This window comes from Balaenoptera acutorostrata, chromosome 4, assembly GCF_949987535.1.
Source record: "Balaenoptera acutorostrata chromosome 4, mBalAcu1.1, whole genome shotgun sequence".
Lineage (NCBI taxonomy): Eukaryota > Metazoa > Chordata > Mammalia > Artiodactyla > Balaenopteridae > Balaenoptera > Balaenoptera acutorostrata.
In genome coordinates, this window is record NC_080067.1 from 70281187 (window position 1) to 70298595 (window position 17409).

Here is a 17409-nt window from a genome sequence, read left to right on the forward strand (position 1 = left end):
CGCCCACCTCCAGGCCATTTCGCTCCCATCTCACAGGTCTTTCCCATCTACTGAAGGCTTCTTTGATCCCAGACTGGATTCAGGCCCATCCTCCTGGGCTAAGATTCTTGAACAACTTCTTTTCAAGAACAAAACATTCACTTATTTGGCAAAGTAAGCGGAGCCACAGGCCCTGACTCAGGTCCTGGGAACACAGAGGTAACTACATGGTTCAGGTGCCCACTGTCTAGTGGGGGGAACAGACAAAGTAAGTAGTGCATTAGGTATTTGGTCCTTGTCTGATTTCTTGTGGTATTTAAGACGATTAGCATCTTGAGGGCAGGGGGAGTACCAGTTACCTCTGGGCCCGCTGTTCTGAGCTCACAGTTACCAATGTCTTGGTTGAATTGATTGATCTGAACAGATGTGGTCAAAGGTAAGCTCACAGTTCTGGCACGCCCAGGCCAGCATCGGTGGGGGGCTTAGGGGAAGGTGGGGAGCCCAGGGGCAGCCTTCTCCCATCTGTGGCCCTCCCTTCTCCCCCTCCATCCTCCTAAGTCACATTCTGTGATGGAGTCAGCATGCAGGGTTTGGCACTTTTTTTTGGACAATTTGCCATTGGCTTCTAAGGAGGGAAGCACACTGGCTTTAGAGCCAGACATTCCTGGGCAAGTCATATGACCTCCTCCAGCCTCAGTTTCCTCTTGTATAAGATGTTGAAACAACAGACTCGACATTCATATGTGGGTTCTCTGGAGATCTTTGAAAATTCTCCAAATCATCGTCATCATTCTTACCAAGTTCTCATTTATTGACAACGGCCCTAAGGTGAGGCATTTTGATGTCATTTGACAGATGAAGACATGAGGCACATGCTACAAGAGCACCTAATTTCCCCCATTTATGCAGTCATGCACAATCGAGCTATGTTAAGTGACTTCTGTCCTGTATTGATTTCATGAATATGGAGCTGTAGGCGTTTGTAAGTCTATTAAAATAAATTCATCATTGGGTATAAACTTTCCTGAACATAGACTAGCAGTCTGGTTTCTTTGGGAGCTGTAGCTCACAAGCAAGTGGTTATTTCTATCACGTCCTGATACATGAAGGGCATGGAACTCCCTGCGCCCTGGGTCATGGCCTGGGGGCGAGCTCTCTCGCAGACTAAGGGACGGGCCCCTGCCAACTTGCTATTGCACATACCTCACTCCTGAGCAAAATCAGGAGACCTTTGGTGTTGTTCTCAAATAGTCAAAATCCCAAATGTTGACTCTGTAAATGCCAAAGGTCAACTGTGAGGACAACAACCGTCCAGGGCTGCTGAAGGATTTGGTGAGATGATATGGCACGAGTCTAGCGCTCTAAGTGTGCCCTGGGCTTAGAACTGCAGCACTGTTGCTTTCCTTTTAACGGAAACCATTTGCTTCTAGCGGCGTTAGTGGGCTCTGCTGTGGCTGAGAGAGTCATAAGTCAAACAAGATGAACCTCTGAGCACAGGCATTAGGAGCACGGTCCTTATATTCAGACAGTTCTGGATTTAAGTCTTGCCGCTGCCACTCACTACCAGAAGCCCTTTAACCTCTTTAAGATTCTGCTTCCTTTTCTATGAAATGGAAAGGATAGCAGTGCCAACCTCAGAGGACAGTGAAGGGAGGGAGGTTTAGGGGTGGGATCAAGCAGTGAGTGCTGAGATCTGGCCTCTAAAGAAAAAGATCCAAATTTTCCACCTGCCAACATAGGTGCACATATCAAGTGGTCTTTCTGTATAGGAGGTGGGCAGGGAGGTGGATGTGAAAAACCCCAGAAAACCAGCCCTTGTCTTCTAGAAGGGAATGACTGTGGGGCAAAAGCGGACTGGAGTGTATAATCTCTAGGTCCATCCATGTTGCTGCAAATGGTAATAGTTCATTCTTTTTTTATGGCTGAGTAATATTCCATTGTGTGTGTGTGTGTGTGTGTGTGTGTGTGTGTGTGTGTGTGTGTACCACATCTTCTTTATCCATTCATCTGTTGATGGACACATAAGCTGTTTCCACATTTTGGCTATTGTAAATAGTGCTGCTATGAACATTGGGGTGCATGTAGCTTTTTAAAAAAAATTTATTTATTTTTATACAACAGGTTCTTATTAGTTATCTATCTTATACATTAGTGTATATATGTCAATCCCAGTCTCCCAATTCATCGTCCCCTCCCCTCCCGGCTTTCCCCATCTTGGTGTCCATACGTTTGTTCTCTACATCTGTGTCTCTATTTCTGCCTTGCAAACCGGTTCATCTGTACCATTTTTCTAGATTCCACATATATGCGTTGATATACGATATTTGTTTTTCTCTTTCTGACTTATTTCACTCTGTATGACAGTCTCTAGGTCCATCCACGTCTCTACAAATGACCCAATTTCCTTCCTTTTTTTCCTTTGTTTGTGGTTTCCTTTGCTGTGCAAAAGCTTATAAGTTTGATTAGGTCCCATTTGTTTATTTTTGCTTTTATTTCTATTGTCTTGGGAGACTGACCTAAAAAAACAGTGCTAAGATTTATGTCAGAGAATGTTTTGCCTATGTTCTCTTCTAAAAGTTTTAAGGTGTTATGCCTTATATTTAAGTCTTTAAACCATTTTGAGTTTATTTTTGTGTACTGTATGAGGGTGTGTTCTAACTTCATTGATTTACATGAGGCTGTCCAGCTTTCCCAATACCACTTGCTGAAGAGACTGTCTTTGCCCCATTATATATTCTTGCCTTCTTTGTCAAAGATTAAATGACCCTAAGTGTCTGGGTTTATTTATGGGCTCTCTATTCTGTTCCATTGATCCATAGGTCTGTTTTCATGCCAATACTGTGCTGTTTTTATTACTGTAGCTTTGTAGTATTGTCTGAAGTCTGGAAGGGTTGTGCCTACAACTCTGTTCTTTTTCCTCAGGATTGCTTTGGCAATTCTGGGTCTTTTGTGGTTCCATGTAAGTTTTATGATTATTTATTCTAGTTGTGTGAAAAATATCATGGGTAAGGCATCTATATTTTTAAAATGCTTCCTAAGTGCTGTTAATGCTCAGTCAAGATGGAGAAGCACTGTTGTAAGTGGTTTCCTTCACCTACACTGAACTTCATGGCTATGGGACTAGGGGTGAGGAGCACCTCTGAGGACAGACTTGATCAAACTCTTTCTCTTCTATAATCTCTTCCCTTTTCTCTTTGCATGTAGCCTATTTGGCCTTGGACTGGTTCTAGGAAAGAGATCATTTTGCTAAGGTGAGAGGGGTAAACAGTTGTCACCTTGGTGACCTTAAGGAGGGGCCAATCACTTCAATGATACTGGTATTTAGGAAGTGTTAAGGAACTCTGGCCCTGATTTCCTCCTGCCCAACAGGTAAAACTACATGGAAGGAAATAACAAACAGCCCCGACACAATACCCAGCTGAGGAGTTTCTGGAGGAAAACATGTTTAAGACAACATTAGCAGACATCATTGTTCTCACTAAAGATAGTTAAACTGGGGTTTGAAGAGAGAGATGTAGGTCATCAGACTCTTGTTACCAAGATTTTAGAGAAAATTCAGTCTTTGGTCTTTCAATAGAACTCTTTTCCTTCCTGCGTTGTTGCCATTTGGTCCTCCTTTGCTCTTCAGCACATGAGAATTCTGGGTAGCTAATTACCCTGCCCAGCTAACACAGTGCTGCTATTCTGTCCCCAGGGAGGATCTTTCTGATGTAACTGCTGCTTTGCATTCAACTGCTGAGAGCTGAGATGATGGGGAGGGAGGCTTGTGTCTGTTTGATTTGGCAGTCACTAAAATTCTGCTTTTACATTGCTGTTCTCCTGATTTTTAAGCACTTAGGAGCCAGATTATTCCGGATAAACTTAAGAGTGCCTTAATTTCGCCTAGTTGGGTGCAGATGGGGGTAGGTTTTTTTTTTTTTTTTTTGAAGCATCCTTCCATATCTAGCCAACCAGTAGAACCTGTTTTTTAGGAGGCCAGCTGGGATCAGAAAGTTCTAATTTTATTGGGGTAAGTTTCAGGCCATGGACAAACCAGAATTCCTTGCCCAGGGTTTCCAGAGACCCACCAGACACTTTCAGGATTTCAGAAAGCCAGACAGGAGAAGCACATTTATCCCAACAAACCTGCACAGGCCAAGGAAATCATCAAGTTTCTTTGCATTAAGGCTGAACTTGTATCACCTGATTGTGATAACAATGACAATCTCATGCTGGTCCGAACCTCTTATTGGCAGCAACATCCTTGTCCATTTGATAACAAACGAGAACTCAGATTATTAGTTAAATTTGGCTGACAACACTTTCAAAACTTGGGGATCATAACAGGGGGAAACAAATACAAGATGTACTAGATGTGGAAGAATTTAGGAACCGGTGGCTTTGGCTAAATTAAGGGGCGCTTCTGTTATTTCACTGTGCTAACGTCATGCTGGGATGAAGAGAGAACTGTGTGGATGGTGAAAAATCTATACTGAAAATTCTGATGAATTCTCAGAATTCTACTTAGACCAGTAGCAATAAATATAAAGTCTCTACTTAGTAGCTCATTTAGTTACGGTAAACAAATAGACTCACAACAAATAAACTCACTTCTTACCTTGCCCAGAAGTGACACATGTTACTTTTGCTCACATTTTATTGCTGATAACTAGTCAAACAGTCCCAGTTCCACTTAGATGCAGGGTGTGTGTGTATGCACACTTGCTGAAAAATATAATCCCTGGCTGAGCCACCACTTTAAGCAACAGCTCTATATGGCAGAGAGCGCATCTTCTGTCAGGTGGCCAGCTATCACTGACATGAGGAAACAGGAAGAGGAGTCATTGCAGAATTAAGTGGCAACTCAGGTGATGCAAATTAAGAGTTCATGATCATAAAGAAACAGGAACCCATTACAGGGAGGTTTTTGGAGGCCAGGACACACAGACTGCTTCTTGGAGGTATTATGCTTAGCCAAGGGCAATATGGTGTCAAGGTTTCTAGTCTAGGGACAGAAAGTGTGGGTCCTAAAGTACAGATGAGGGTGAAGTTTGCACACTGAGAGGTTAAGGAGGTGGGGATCGGGGCAAAGTATGGGTTGGCTAAAAAGTTTGGGTTTTTCCATAACATCTTATATATATAAAGCGATGTCACCAGAAGGTCCAAGATGGTCACTGGCAACTCTAGTTGACCTGGTAAAGCAGAGAGGCGCTCAGGGGCCATTTCAGGGGCCCTGAGTAGAGAGATATATGTTGGATAGCTGGACCAGGCTCGCAAGTTAGAACAGTCTGGCTTGCATCCCAGTTTTGACCATTTGTAATATCTTAAGCATATGGTTTAAACTCTCTGAGCCTCAGTTTCTTCACTCATAAAAGAGGATCATTAATACCCCACCCCACTGGGTGGTGGTAAGAATTAAATTTGGTAACATAAAATGCTAGCGCCCAGTAAGAGCTCAGTAAACGGGATCCTGGGCCTTCCTCACCTGAATTGTTGCAATAGCCTCTCGAAAGGTCTTTCTTTTTTTAACCTTCCCCAACCTGCCACCTACCACAGTTGATTCTCAGTGTAGCAGCCAGAATGATCCCTTTCAAACACAAGTCAGCCAAATCTTATTTAGAGTGAGAGATAGAGTTCTCACACCAGTCGAAGACCCTCCGTGATCTGTACTTACTACTTCCCTGCCCTCCTCTTATGCTGCTCTCCTCCTCACCCTGTCTCCTCCAGGCCTCCGTCTTGTTCTTCAAACAGGTCAGGCATGCCTCTGCCTAGGGATTTTGCTGTTCCCTACACCTGGAACTCTCTTCCCTCAAAAATCTGCATGAGCCCTCCTTCACCTCCCTCTAATGTTTGCTCAAATGCCTTCTCAGTGAGGCTTTCTCTGAATATCTAATTTAAAATGGATACCCCCAGCCCCGCTGTCCCTCTCCATCCTCCCTGCTTTAATTTTCTGGGTAGCAATTATCCCCTTACAAACACCACGTATGTGTTTATTTTGTTTTCCTCTTCACTTATGCTCTCACTGGAAGGCATATTCTGGGGGGTTAGATTTCTGGCTGGTTTCTGCACTGTCGAAACTTTTTCTGCATCTCCACTTTGGCTCACCATAGAAAATAAGCATTTGCTGGATGAATGAACCTATTATGAGTATCGGAGTATGTTGTTCTTATAAGCTCTGGGGCCAGTGCAACACGGAGTCCTCCCTGTTCATTTCCCCACCCCAAACTTCCTTAGATGACCAAGGCTTAGCTCCTCTTAGATATAAAAACATTGGGAGAACCACTGAACTTGAAACCACTGAATCTCAAGAAGCCTTGAAATCGAACACTAAGTTCACAGGAAACAGAGCAAAGGGAAGTAAGTTAATACCATGAGGAAGTCGTCAGCCAGATTCAGTACGTGGCACATTCCACAGGACCAATGACTTAGTTTTTTCAACAAATTTAATATCATGAAAAAGAAAAAATAAGGGAGTGGGGAATTGTTATAGATTAAAAGAGAGTTGAGAGTGGCATATCATCCAAACAAAATGTGCCTACCTTGTTTGGATCCTCATTCAAGAAATTTAGTGTAAAAGACATTTTTGAGAGAATTGGTAAAAATTTGAAAGTGGAGTGGATATTGGGTGACAGTGGCATCGTGGTCATGTATGTGGGTGCGTGTGTTTGTGTGTATGTGTTCTCATGTATTCTCTGGCAGAACCCAACATGTGGGAGGGGGGGCAGTACTATTATAGAGAATTCAGCTCCGCAGAAAATGATTTTGAGGGCCTATGTTCTCAGTTTTCCCAAGGATGGTACATAGCTAATACTATTCTAGATGCCAGGGAGGTAAGTTAATTCATTACATAAATGGATGTCTTAGGACATTAAGGCTTAATTTTCTCATGGCACCCCAGTCGGGAAGAGCTGGTGGGGGGGGAACTGACATGAAGTCTGGTGTTTGCTTTAAATTATTCCAAGAAAGAAAGGGGGATGGGGGATCAATGAAACGAGATTGGCAAAATGTTGATAATATTTGGAGCTGGGTTATGAAAACATGGAGGTTCATCATGCTATTCTCTGTACCTTTTCATTTTTTTATTTTTTAAAAAATTTTTGGCTCTGTTGGGTCTTCGTTGCTGCACGTGGGCTTTCTCTAGTTGCGGCGAGCAGGGGCTACTCTTTAGTTGCGGTGCGCGGGCTTCTCACCATGGTGGCTTCTCTTGCTGCGGAGAACAGACTCTAAGAGTGCGGACTTCAGTAGTTGTGGCACGTGGGCTCAGTAATTGTGGCTCGCGGGCTCTAGAGCACAGGCTCAGTAGTTGTGGCTCGTGAGCCTAGTTGCTCTATGGCATGTGGGATCTTCCCAGACCAGGGCTTGAACCTGTGTCCCCTGCATTGGCAGGCAGATTCCCAACCATTGCGCCACCAGCGAAGCCCGCTGTACCTTTTTGTATGTGTAAAAACTTCCATAATACAAATGTCCTTTTTTCCCCAAGATTAGGAGGAAGTGAAACAGTTCTTTCTGAGGAGGAAAGAGGCCTATTTTCTTTTCTCTCTCTGTCTCTGTGGGGTGTGGAGGAGAAAGGTGGGTGAGTCTGTTGCTTGAGAGGAGCATGGTGTTTATTCAGCCGTCCTTATCGGCCCTTTTTTGTTCCTTCCTCCTCGGCTTACCCCTGACTGTTGGAGTGGAGCAGAGTGGTCTTAGTTGGTAAGACCGGGGGGATGCCTGCTGGGGCTGGGGCTTCTACTACTTGTACTGGGGAGTGGGCATCATACAGAAAGGGAGATGATGGGGTGTGAAGTGCCTGCTTTCTGCTGGGCACCTGTCAAATTGGAAGGCAAAAATCGCTACAAATACGTGTCCACTAAAGGTGCAAGGTTGAAGACAAAGCACAAACCAATGGCCTGTGGTTTTCCTTTGCCCTGGCTCCCTTAGTCCTGAGTCCGGAGCTCTCCCTACCTGTTCTGAGTGGCTGGCTCTGATCCAGGACCATGGAGCAGCTGCCCTGTCTGCGGTGGGGACTCAACATCCCGCACAGAAAAAGTTCTGTTCTCCATGTTTTTAGATAACCTCAGGGAAATGTACTCAGCCGTTTCAGTCTTCTCCGTCAGTGCCTGCCTGGCTGGGAAAAGATCTAATCTCTGTTAAGAGACCATTTTTTTTTTTTGCAGCCTGGGTCTGGAACAGCTGGGGCAGGCAGGAATGAAGGCCCCTTTATCTTCAGGGCTCTGATCCGGCAGGATTTCCCCCTCCCTCCCATTAGCCTGGCAGCGGGGCTGGTCCTCAGGTAAACACTTGTCAACGCAGCCACTCAGGCACCTGGCAAAGTCTCTCATGGTTTCCTTTCACTCCCTCCTCAGATTCACCAACTACAGATTGGTTTCCGTTGCTTATCTGACTTTTTCTGTCCTTTTGAGTAAAACTGGGACTTGTCAGAAATGTTTTGATACAACTACTAATGTTTTGACCTACGCCGGCTGCCACTGGTAGGTGGCCAGGACCTGGGAGGCTGTTTCCCACAGCAGCCTGGACCAGCTCTGCCGGAGCCCCTGGGAGGTGAGCCAGCGGCACCCACCTCAAGCACTATTGTTGCCGCAGGGATTAAATGAGTTTTACCCAATTACAGGAACTTTACCGTTTGTAAAATACTTAGCACGTGGTAAAAGTACAATAATCCTTAGCCAGAACAAAGTGATAAAGTCTATCAGTAAATTGTCAGCACAACCCTGCAGAGGCAAATTTTAAAGTATTATTATCCATACTTCACAGATGAAGACACAGGCTCACAGAAGTTGACCAAATGGGTCTAACATCATGCAACTGACAGATAGAAGAGCCAGGATTTGACTCTGGGCTTTTGAGATGCCAGAGCCTGAGGTCTTTCTGCAAAGCTTGAGCTTCTCAAACTATTGTTGGTAAAGGACTGGGTTTCTTCCCCAACCTCTCACACATCAATAATTAAAAAAAATACAATAAAAGGGAGTTATTAGAATAATGAAATGAAAAAGACATTTAAAATAAAAGCCATATTTTTAAAGTTATTAGACTCATCAGGCATAAAATTACTCTTTCAAATTACTATAAAAGTTGATTACAATCAATTTCTATACTTTTCCCATCCTGGATCTAGATAAAGCTTTCTCAGACTAGCACTTCTGATTGCGTCAGAATCACTTGGGGGTGCTTGCTAAATGCAGGTTTCTGAGCCCCATCCCAGACCACTCGGAACAGAATGACTGAGGTAGAATTCAGGAATCTGCATTTTAACAAGTAATTTTAATAATGTGCTCTACATCTGATTATCATTGTTCTCTGCAATGCTGCCTCCCCTCTACAGATTATAGAGGATAATCTAAATAGTGAAGTGAACACAGTGTTTTATTCTACTGTCTCCCAACCCCAGCCCTACTATTTTGCTTTTGTTTTTAATTATTAGGGACTTCCTTTCTGTAGAAACTCAGCAACAGAAACTGCTTCCGAACTCATTTTAGTGCACGTCAACAAATGTGTTTTGATTGCAAACTACAGGCTGAGTAGAGGGGGAACAGATCACAAGGTGCCCACATCCAGTAGAAAGCAAGTGTCGCTAGAACGAAGTCCAGAACCTGGAGCACTTCGGTGTGTAGAGGTAGGGGAGATGAGGAGGAACCAGCATCACAGACAGCTGAGGAGGAGTGACCAGTGAGTGGAGAAAAAGCAAAAGGGTGTGGGTTTTGGAAGCCAGAAGGGGCAAGTGACCAACTGTGTAAAGTACGGCTGATGGTCTGAATAAGATAAAGACTTATCCCTGACCATTTGATTGGTAGCATGGAGGTCACGGAGGTCTTTGGGGACATGACAAGAGCAGTTTCATCGAGATGAAGGAGGCTTGATGGAGTTGGTTCAAGTGAGAATGGGAAGAGGGAAATTGGAAACAGTGAGTACAGATAGTTCTTTCAAGGAGTTTTACTGTAAAGGGAAGAAAAAGGGCAGGGGAAGTGAAATGAGGTCAAGAGGTTTTGTTGGAGGGACAGGGAAATGGAGTTTATTTAGACCTCATGCAATGGCTAAATATGTGACTTTTGTAATGTCATGTATCTTTTTCAGTTAATTCCTTCAGTAACATGGGAACATTGTCGACGTAAGTTTTTTCTTCACACTCTTTCAAATGCTCCCTAATCCCAAATGATATTGTCAAGAAGAGTCTGCAAATCACTCTCGTTCCTTACATAGCTTAATTTGAATATATTTGACAAAAATGATGCTGCATTTTTTTCATATTTGCTTTATTTTTGGCTAAAGTATTTTTAAAGTAAATTTCATCTCTACTTTAAATGCATAGGACTTTTTTTCTAACATAACCACATATATAATCATAATATAATAATACTACTATTAAACCTAACAAAATTAATAGTGATTTCTTAATATCATATATAATACCCAGTCTGTATTCAGATACCCCCATTTCTCCCCAGTGTTGTTCTGTTCAAACCAAAGGTCTGCAGACTGCATGTGATTGTTGTGTTTTTTTGTGTTTTTTAAGTCATTTGTTTTTTGTGCCCATTGACTTGTTGATGAAACTAGTTCAATTGTTCTATAGAATGTCCTGCTTTCTGGATATATCTGGTAAATTAGGGTGTCTTTTAACTTGTTCTTCTTTCCCTTGTATTTCCGAAAAACTGGAATTGCATATAAAGGCTTGATCACTTACAGATTAAACATTTCGGGCAAGAATTTTTCATTCGTGGTGCTATGTGCTTCATACTGTCTCACTTCAGAAGGCAAAAACTGTCTAGGTGTCCCATTGGTAGTGATGCTGAGACTGATCTGGGTCAGGTGGTGACTGCCTCAATCAGGAGAGTTTTTTTGTTTTTGTTTTTAAAGAAAGGAGAAATAATAGCATACCTATATGCTGATGAGCATGATCTTGGAGAGAAAGATACCTATTGATGTGGAAGAAAAAAGGGGGATTTTTCAGAATGTCCTTAAGAAGACAGGAGTGTGTAGGATTTATGGAAAAATGTTGGATATTGCAAGTGTTGGATGCAGCCAATTAATTCATAGTAATGAGATCATTTGGGCATAAGTGCAGGTAATGTGAGTAGCGGTGGTACAAAAGCATGCGTGTGGAAGTTCTACTCTGGTAGCTTCCTTTTTTTTCTATGAATAAGTAGCAAGTTCATCAGGCGAGGGTGAGGATAAGAGGAGTTTTTAGTGGGGAGGAAGTCATACAATCCTCTAGGACAGTGGCAGATGAATTGACTGGAAAAGTAGCATATCATTGCTGTGGAGCATTAAGGAGCTATTTGCAGTTAGTGATCATGAACTTGAAGTGACATCATTAAGCATCGTTGCATGATTTTCTCGAGCCATGTTCAGCTGCCTGCTTGCAGGTGTGGAGTAGGACAGAGAGTTGGATTTAAACAGGATTGGGGTTTATCCAAACATGTGTGATGAGAGAGGTCAACTGAATGACTGACCGTGGAATTTAAGCTGGATAGGAAGGGAAAGGATGGCAGGGAGGAAGTGAGAGACAGTGGGAAGGTAGTAGGATCAAACACAGAAGATTGTTAGAGTTGGGTACTGGTTGGACTAAGCTGCAGAGATAGGAGTGGTGATTAGAGAAGGATGCCTGAAATCGAGGCATCCCTTGATGAGTATATTGAAGAGAGTATCCCTTGAAGGGAGTATATTTTTTGAAAATGACAAGATCAAAGCTATGACCTTGGGGGTGAGTTGCTGAGGTCACAGTCATTGGAGTTGACTAGAATAATTCTATAAGTGATTGTTAATGCCACCAAGAGTTATGACAGAAATAGTGTTGGAGAGAATTCTAGTGAGCCGGGAGCTAACATATTCAAGGAATGAGGAAGATTGTCCTGGGTGGAGGAGAAGATACAGCAGCAAGGTGGTCTGCACAGGGTTGCCACAAGGATGAAATGAGTGGGTGCACGTGGAGTTCCCAGCACTGAGCATGGGCTGAGCACGGGCTCAGCAAGTGTTACTGGTTTTCATTCTGAGTCTATATGGCTCCAGAGAGCTGAGCTTAAACTGCTGGGTTTATTTTTACAGGGAGGTTGATTTCTTTTCATTTTAAGACCTTTCTAAGAGGCACAGCTGCTCACATAGCCATGTGCAACCTGGGGAGGTGGTGAGTTTCCTGTCACTCAGTGTACTCACCAGACGGAATGAATACCTGCCACGGCAGTGCTGTAAAGGGGACTCCGGCAATTGAAGGTGATGGGTGGGTAGGTGGTGGGGGTGATTCTGACAACTGAAGGACATGGGGACGGGGAGGAGTGGTGTCCGAGCTAGCCTCATTCTTTCGTTCAAACATGACTGAGCACTTCCCAGTTATGGCGCAGAGCCTGGCTGGATGCAGGGGACCAGAGATAAATCTTAAAGGTTGGGACAGACCTGCAAACGAGTAAGTGTCATGTGGTCTGATGAGAGCCAGCACAGGCACAGCAGAGCTGTGACGATCTCCGTGGGGGTCAAGAAAGGCTTCAGAGTCCAGGGGCACTTGAACTGGTATAGGAGGCTGAGTGGTCATGGCCCCGTGTGAACAGGGCAGGAAAGGACATTTCAAGCAGAAGGGACTCTATGTGCAGGGCTACAAAGGCATGAAAGAGCATGGGACATTTGGAGTGTCATGAGTGAGTTACTCTGGGCAAATTACTCATCACACCTGTCTCAGTCTCCCATTTGTAAAAATGGGGATAGTAGTGGTATCCACACAGTAGGGGATGGGGAGGGGTAAATGAAGTGATGTGGATAATTTTTGTCACAGTTCCTATTGCAATCCCTTTGGGTGTATTATCTAACTTGATTATTTAAATAATCCCATGAGATGGGCTCTGTTATTATTATTCCCATTTTACAGTTAAAGAAGCTGAGTCCTAGGGGATTGAGTAGCTTGTCCAAGGTCATGTAACTGGGGAAAGGCAGAGTTTGGACTCTTGCCCAGCTCAGTCTAATTCCAGAGTTCTTACTCTTAACCCCTAAGCTATAGTCAGTGCTTTGAACATAGCTAGTATTAAATACCTGGTAGCTGTTATTGTCGTGAGTGCTAAAGTTTCTCCCCCAGAGAGTTGAGGATTCTGTTACCACTTGTGTAGCTGGTTGAAGATCACCACTGCTACTATCTCATGAGCAGCAGTGACTATTTTTGGAAGGCCCTCATCATCTACAACAGATGTAGATCAACAGTTATACCACTTGTTTCAATTGGTTGATTTTTGGAAATCAACAGTGGGGAGTGATTTTTTTTTTTAATTTATTTTATTTATGGCTGTGTTGGGTCTTCGTTTCTGTGCGAGGGCTTTCTCCAGTTGTGGCAAGCGGGGGCCACTCTTCATCGCGGTGCGCGGGCCTCTCACTATCGCGCCCTCTCTTGTTGTGGAGCACAGGCTCCAGACGCGCAGGCTCAGCAATTGTGGCTCACGGGCCCAGCCGCTCCGCGGCATGTGGGATCTTCCCAGACCAGGGCTCGAACCCGTGTCCCCTGCATTGGCAGGTGGATTCTCAACCACTGCGCCACCAGGGAAGCCCCGGGGGGTGATTTTTAATCTCCGTAGAGGGCAAGTTGTTCCGAGCAGATGTGATGTGTGGGAGGAAGATACGGGTTTGCTGCACTCCTCTGATGTCTGTGCACTGAACCCTAATAAAAGTCTCACGCCCCAGCAGCTCATGCATTGAGGGAATGGCAGTGAAGCAGCATATACAGGCAAGAGGCGGCATCCAAAGTGCCGATGACTGCCCAAAGTGTTCTCAGTGAGGGTGCTGAGAAAGAACGCTGTCCATCGATGGTGCCTGAGATAAGCATAGACCTCTTAAGGGCTGGCAACACTTCCCTCATTCATTCATTCAACCAATAGCTATTGAGTACCTGCCATATGCCAGACATGCATCTAGCCACTGAGGGTAGTAGTGAAGAAAGGCCAACACTTACAGAGTTTACATTTTTGGTAGGAGGAGACAAATAATAATCCTGCTTGCATAATCACAAACCCCCCTGCCTCAAAGGAAAGTTACATGACATGAAAAGAGGGATAGCTTTCAGAGACATTTTTTTTTTTTTTTTGGACTCTACCAGGAAGCTGCTAGGGAGCCAGTAGAAATTAATTTAACTTTTTAAGAAAGTAATCATGCCATAGAATCAAGAGCTCATGACTATGAACCAAGTTATTGTACTTCCAGGAAATAAAACTGAATAAATAATTCAAAGGGAGAAAAGGTTAATAATTAAGCTTCCAGCAGTAGGGAAATAATATGCTACATCCACCAGATAGAATATATACACAATGGTGTGTGAATTTAAGTAGTGACATGAAATAAAATGCTTAAAATATTATAACAAAAAAGTGAAACACAGAATGTTACCTGTACATATTTAGTCACATTGTGACTAAAAGTTATGCATGTCCAAATATCTAGAAAAAATGTACATGGTTGAGACCTGAAAACAGGTGTTGAGCAAACTGAGAAGAGATAAATTCTCATCTTTCAGTTTGACTTTCTTTATGTTGAGTAATTTAGGCAAAACTGTTGGGGATATTGAATTGGTTATAATATTACTTCTGTTTTATGTTTTAGTGTTTTGGCCATGAGGCATGTGGGATCTCAGCTTCCTGACCAGGGATTGAACCTGCACCCCCCTGCATTGGAAGACGAAGTTCTGTCTGACCACGGGATCGCCAGGGAAGTCCCTTAACCAGTAGATTTTTCACCATTATAAATCATTTTGAAACTGAAAGCTATTTTTCTTTTTGCACATGCATATTGCTTTATAAAACTCATTCTTTACTTCATGAATCTTCTTCCATTTCTCACCACAGCCGTGTAAGGTAAGGAATTATTTTACATATGAGGAAACTGAAATATATAACCTTTTCTCCCTTTGAATTATTTATTCAGTTTTTTTTTTCCTGGAAGTACAATAACTTGGTTCATAGTCATGAGCTCTTAATTAATTCTATGGCATGATTAATTTCTAAAAAAGTTAAATTAATTTCTACTGCTCTCTTGAAATATACCAACTTTATTACAATCTACCTGGCAAAGAGTATTAATCATTTTGAAAACTGCTGGTTAATGTTAATTTTACAAACTAGTATCTTAATGTTCAGTTGCCTCTTTTGAGTTTCTCTCAACAGTAGTCATAATTTCATATGCTCATTAATTGTATTTTCTGTTTTGTGATTTGTCTGTTCATGTTGATTGCCTCTTCATTTCTAGAGGCTTTTACTGTTTGAACCCTTTGCACACCTTGAGTTTATCTTCCTTTTTACTACAGTAATTTTATTGTATACAAGTTGGAATTTTCATGCAACTGACTATTAAACTTTTCCTTTGTTATTTTTCTACATTCCATCAGAAAGAAGAGAGCTAACAAATATAGAGTTCTAGTTTTAGCTTTTAAAAATTATATTTTAATAATTTTTTCCAACGCTAAGAGTAACACGTGTACACTTTAGAAATTTTGGAATATACAAAAAAATTATAAAAAATGAAAACTCTCATTACTCCTTATTCTACCATCCAGGGTGTATTTTTTTTTTTTTTTTTGTCCTTTCTCTTTCTCACCTGTGAATTCTAAAAAATGTATTTTTTCTGAATTTCAGTTAACATTATACTGATAGAACTTTCATGTATCATTAAATATTCTTTGAAAATAATTTTTTTAAAGTTTGTTTAGAGTTCATTTGGGGATGAACTGAATCCTCTCTTCCCCAAATTGCTGTTTATGTATGCCCAAACCAGTGACTAAACAATCCTTTCTTCCCAGATTGGTCTGTGGTGCTTGCTCATGTTCTTATCTAGTATCGGACTATTTCTAGGCTCTCTGTGCTGTTTATGGACCCAGAGCACTGCACCTGTAATTGGCTTTTGTCTCTCTTTTTCTGAGCCCTTGGGGCTTCCAGGGCCCGCACTGGAGTCTAGCAGACGTCCCTGTCTGTCTTGTTAATCTTTAACTCTGCCCCTGCTGGAAAACGGCACTTAACTCATCTTTTTTTTTTTTTCTCCTTTGTAGATGCTTTTTCATCATCCTGAGAAAAATGAGCCTTGGCCTCCAGACCCAATAAAGCAAACATTCCTCCCATGGGGAATAGTGCTGGTTCCTGAGGACCTGGAGGGCCTGCAGCCCCAGGGGGATTAGCCAGAAGCAGGTAAGGAACACCTGGAGGCGTGGGATATGGAGGCAGCACTGGGGTCCATTTTCTATTCGGGATCGGCAGGCAGAGTGCACTGGTGAGAGCCACAGAGGCGCTGAAGGTCTGGCTACAGCTTTGCTGTTTTCTTCTTTTTTTTTTTAGTCCTTAGTCAGTGAGGTGTGGAGATAAGTGATTTGCCTATTTTGCCTATTTCTATAAACTATAAATATAAGATTTAAAGTTATTCTGTAATTCAGTCTACCTTTTTAAAGCACCTACTATGGCCAAGCCCTGCATTTGCTACTGGGCATCCAGTGATGAGTAGCCTAGGGCGGGAGCCCTACCTTGGCTGGGACTTTTCTTTCTGTTGGTTCAGTGTTGGCTTGTTCTCTGTAGGTGATAATGCGAGTTGTTACTTATTCTTCTAGACGCCTGGTGGGCTCGTAAGTGTTCGTTGATACGGGCCCATCAATTCAAGAACCCTTTATTGAATACCCACTGTGTTCCAGGCATGGTGCTGGGCACTGGAGTGTCAGAAATGAGCCAGGAGGAGTTTCCCTCTAGCAGGGGGTCAGCATGAAAAGCAAGCATAAACACGAGAGGCAAGCAGCAGGGAGCAAGAACAGTGCTGCTGTTCTTGCTGGGAGAACAAGAAGGGGAGGTGGGCTCCACAGGAGGCCAGAAGCAGAAAGGTAACGCTGTCTGGTTGCCAGGCAAATGGACAAGGGGAGAGATTACAGCAGTGCAGAGCCCTAGAGGCTTAAGAAGGCAATCTGGGATGTGATTGGGAAATTAAAAACTTGGACTGATTTCCCAAAGAATCTGGGGAGAAATATTTACTACTCCTTTCCTTCAGTTTGGGCTTCTTAGATGAAACTTCTTCAAGTCCTGTCTCTCTAGAGCAGCTTGAGAGATGAGAGTGAAGCTCTAAGTGCCTATGATCAGAAGCTCCAGCCAGCTGGTAGACTTGGAACCTCAACAGAGGGTGGTGGTCAAGAGAATTGGGAGCCCTGACATGAGGTTTCACATGAGTGCCCTGAGGCACTCACGACAGAGCACTGGCCTTGAAGGCTGAGGCTTTCTTAAAGTTGTAAGACTGTGTTATGGTTGAAGGTTTGGGGAATTCTTCTTTCCTGGGAAACTCAACCTTGGAGAGTAGGTGCTGGCAGGCAGTCGAACACAAACCCTTAGGCTCCACCTCCTTAACTCCTGTCTTATTTCACTCATACACATAAAAGTTAAGTCCCAACTCCATCATTTCCAAATCACTCATGCAGCTTTGAAAATTATTTATATTTACAAAACCGTAGTTTCTTCAGTTGTAAATGGA

General features: G+C 43.1%; 1 protein-coding gene across 1 annotated transcript in view; it reads left to right on the forward strand.

Annotated features, from left to right (window-relative positions):
- Nucleotides 1-17409, forward strand: part of ST6GAL1 (ST6 beta-galactoside alpha-2,6-sialyltransferase 1) — a 139583-nt gene that overhangs the window by 80123 nt on the left and 42051 nt on the right. The window contains exons 3-4 of the mRNA XM_007195240.2: nt 14521-14771; nt 15959-16094. The gene's annotated coding sequence lies outside the window, so the exon portion shown is untranslated. The remainder of the gene's footprint in view (nt 1-14520; nt 14772-15958; nt 16095-17409) is intronic.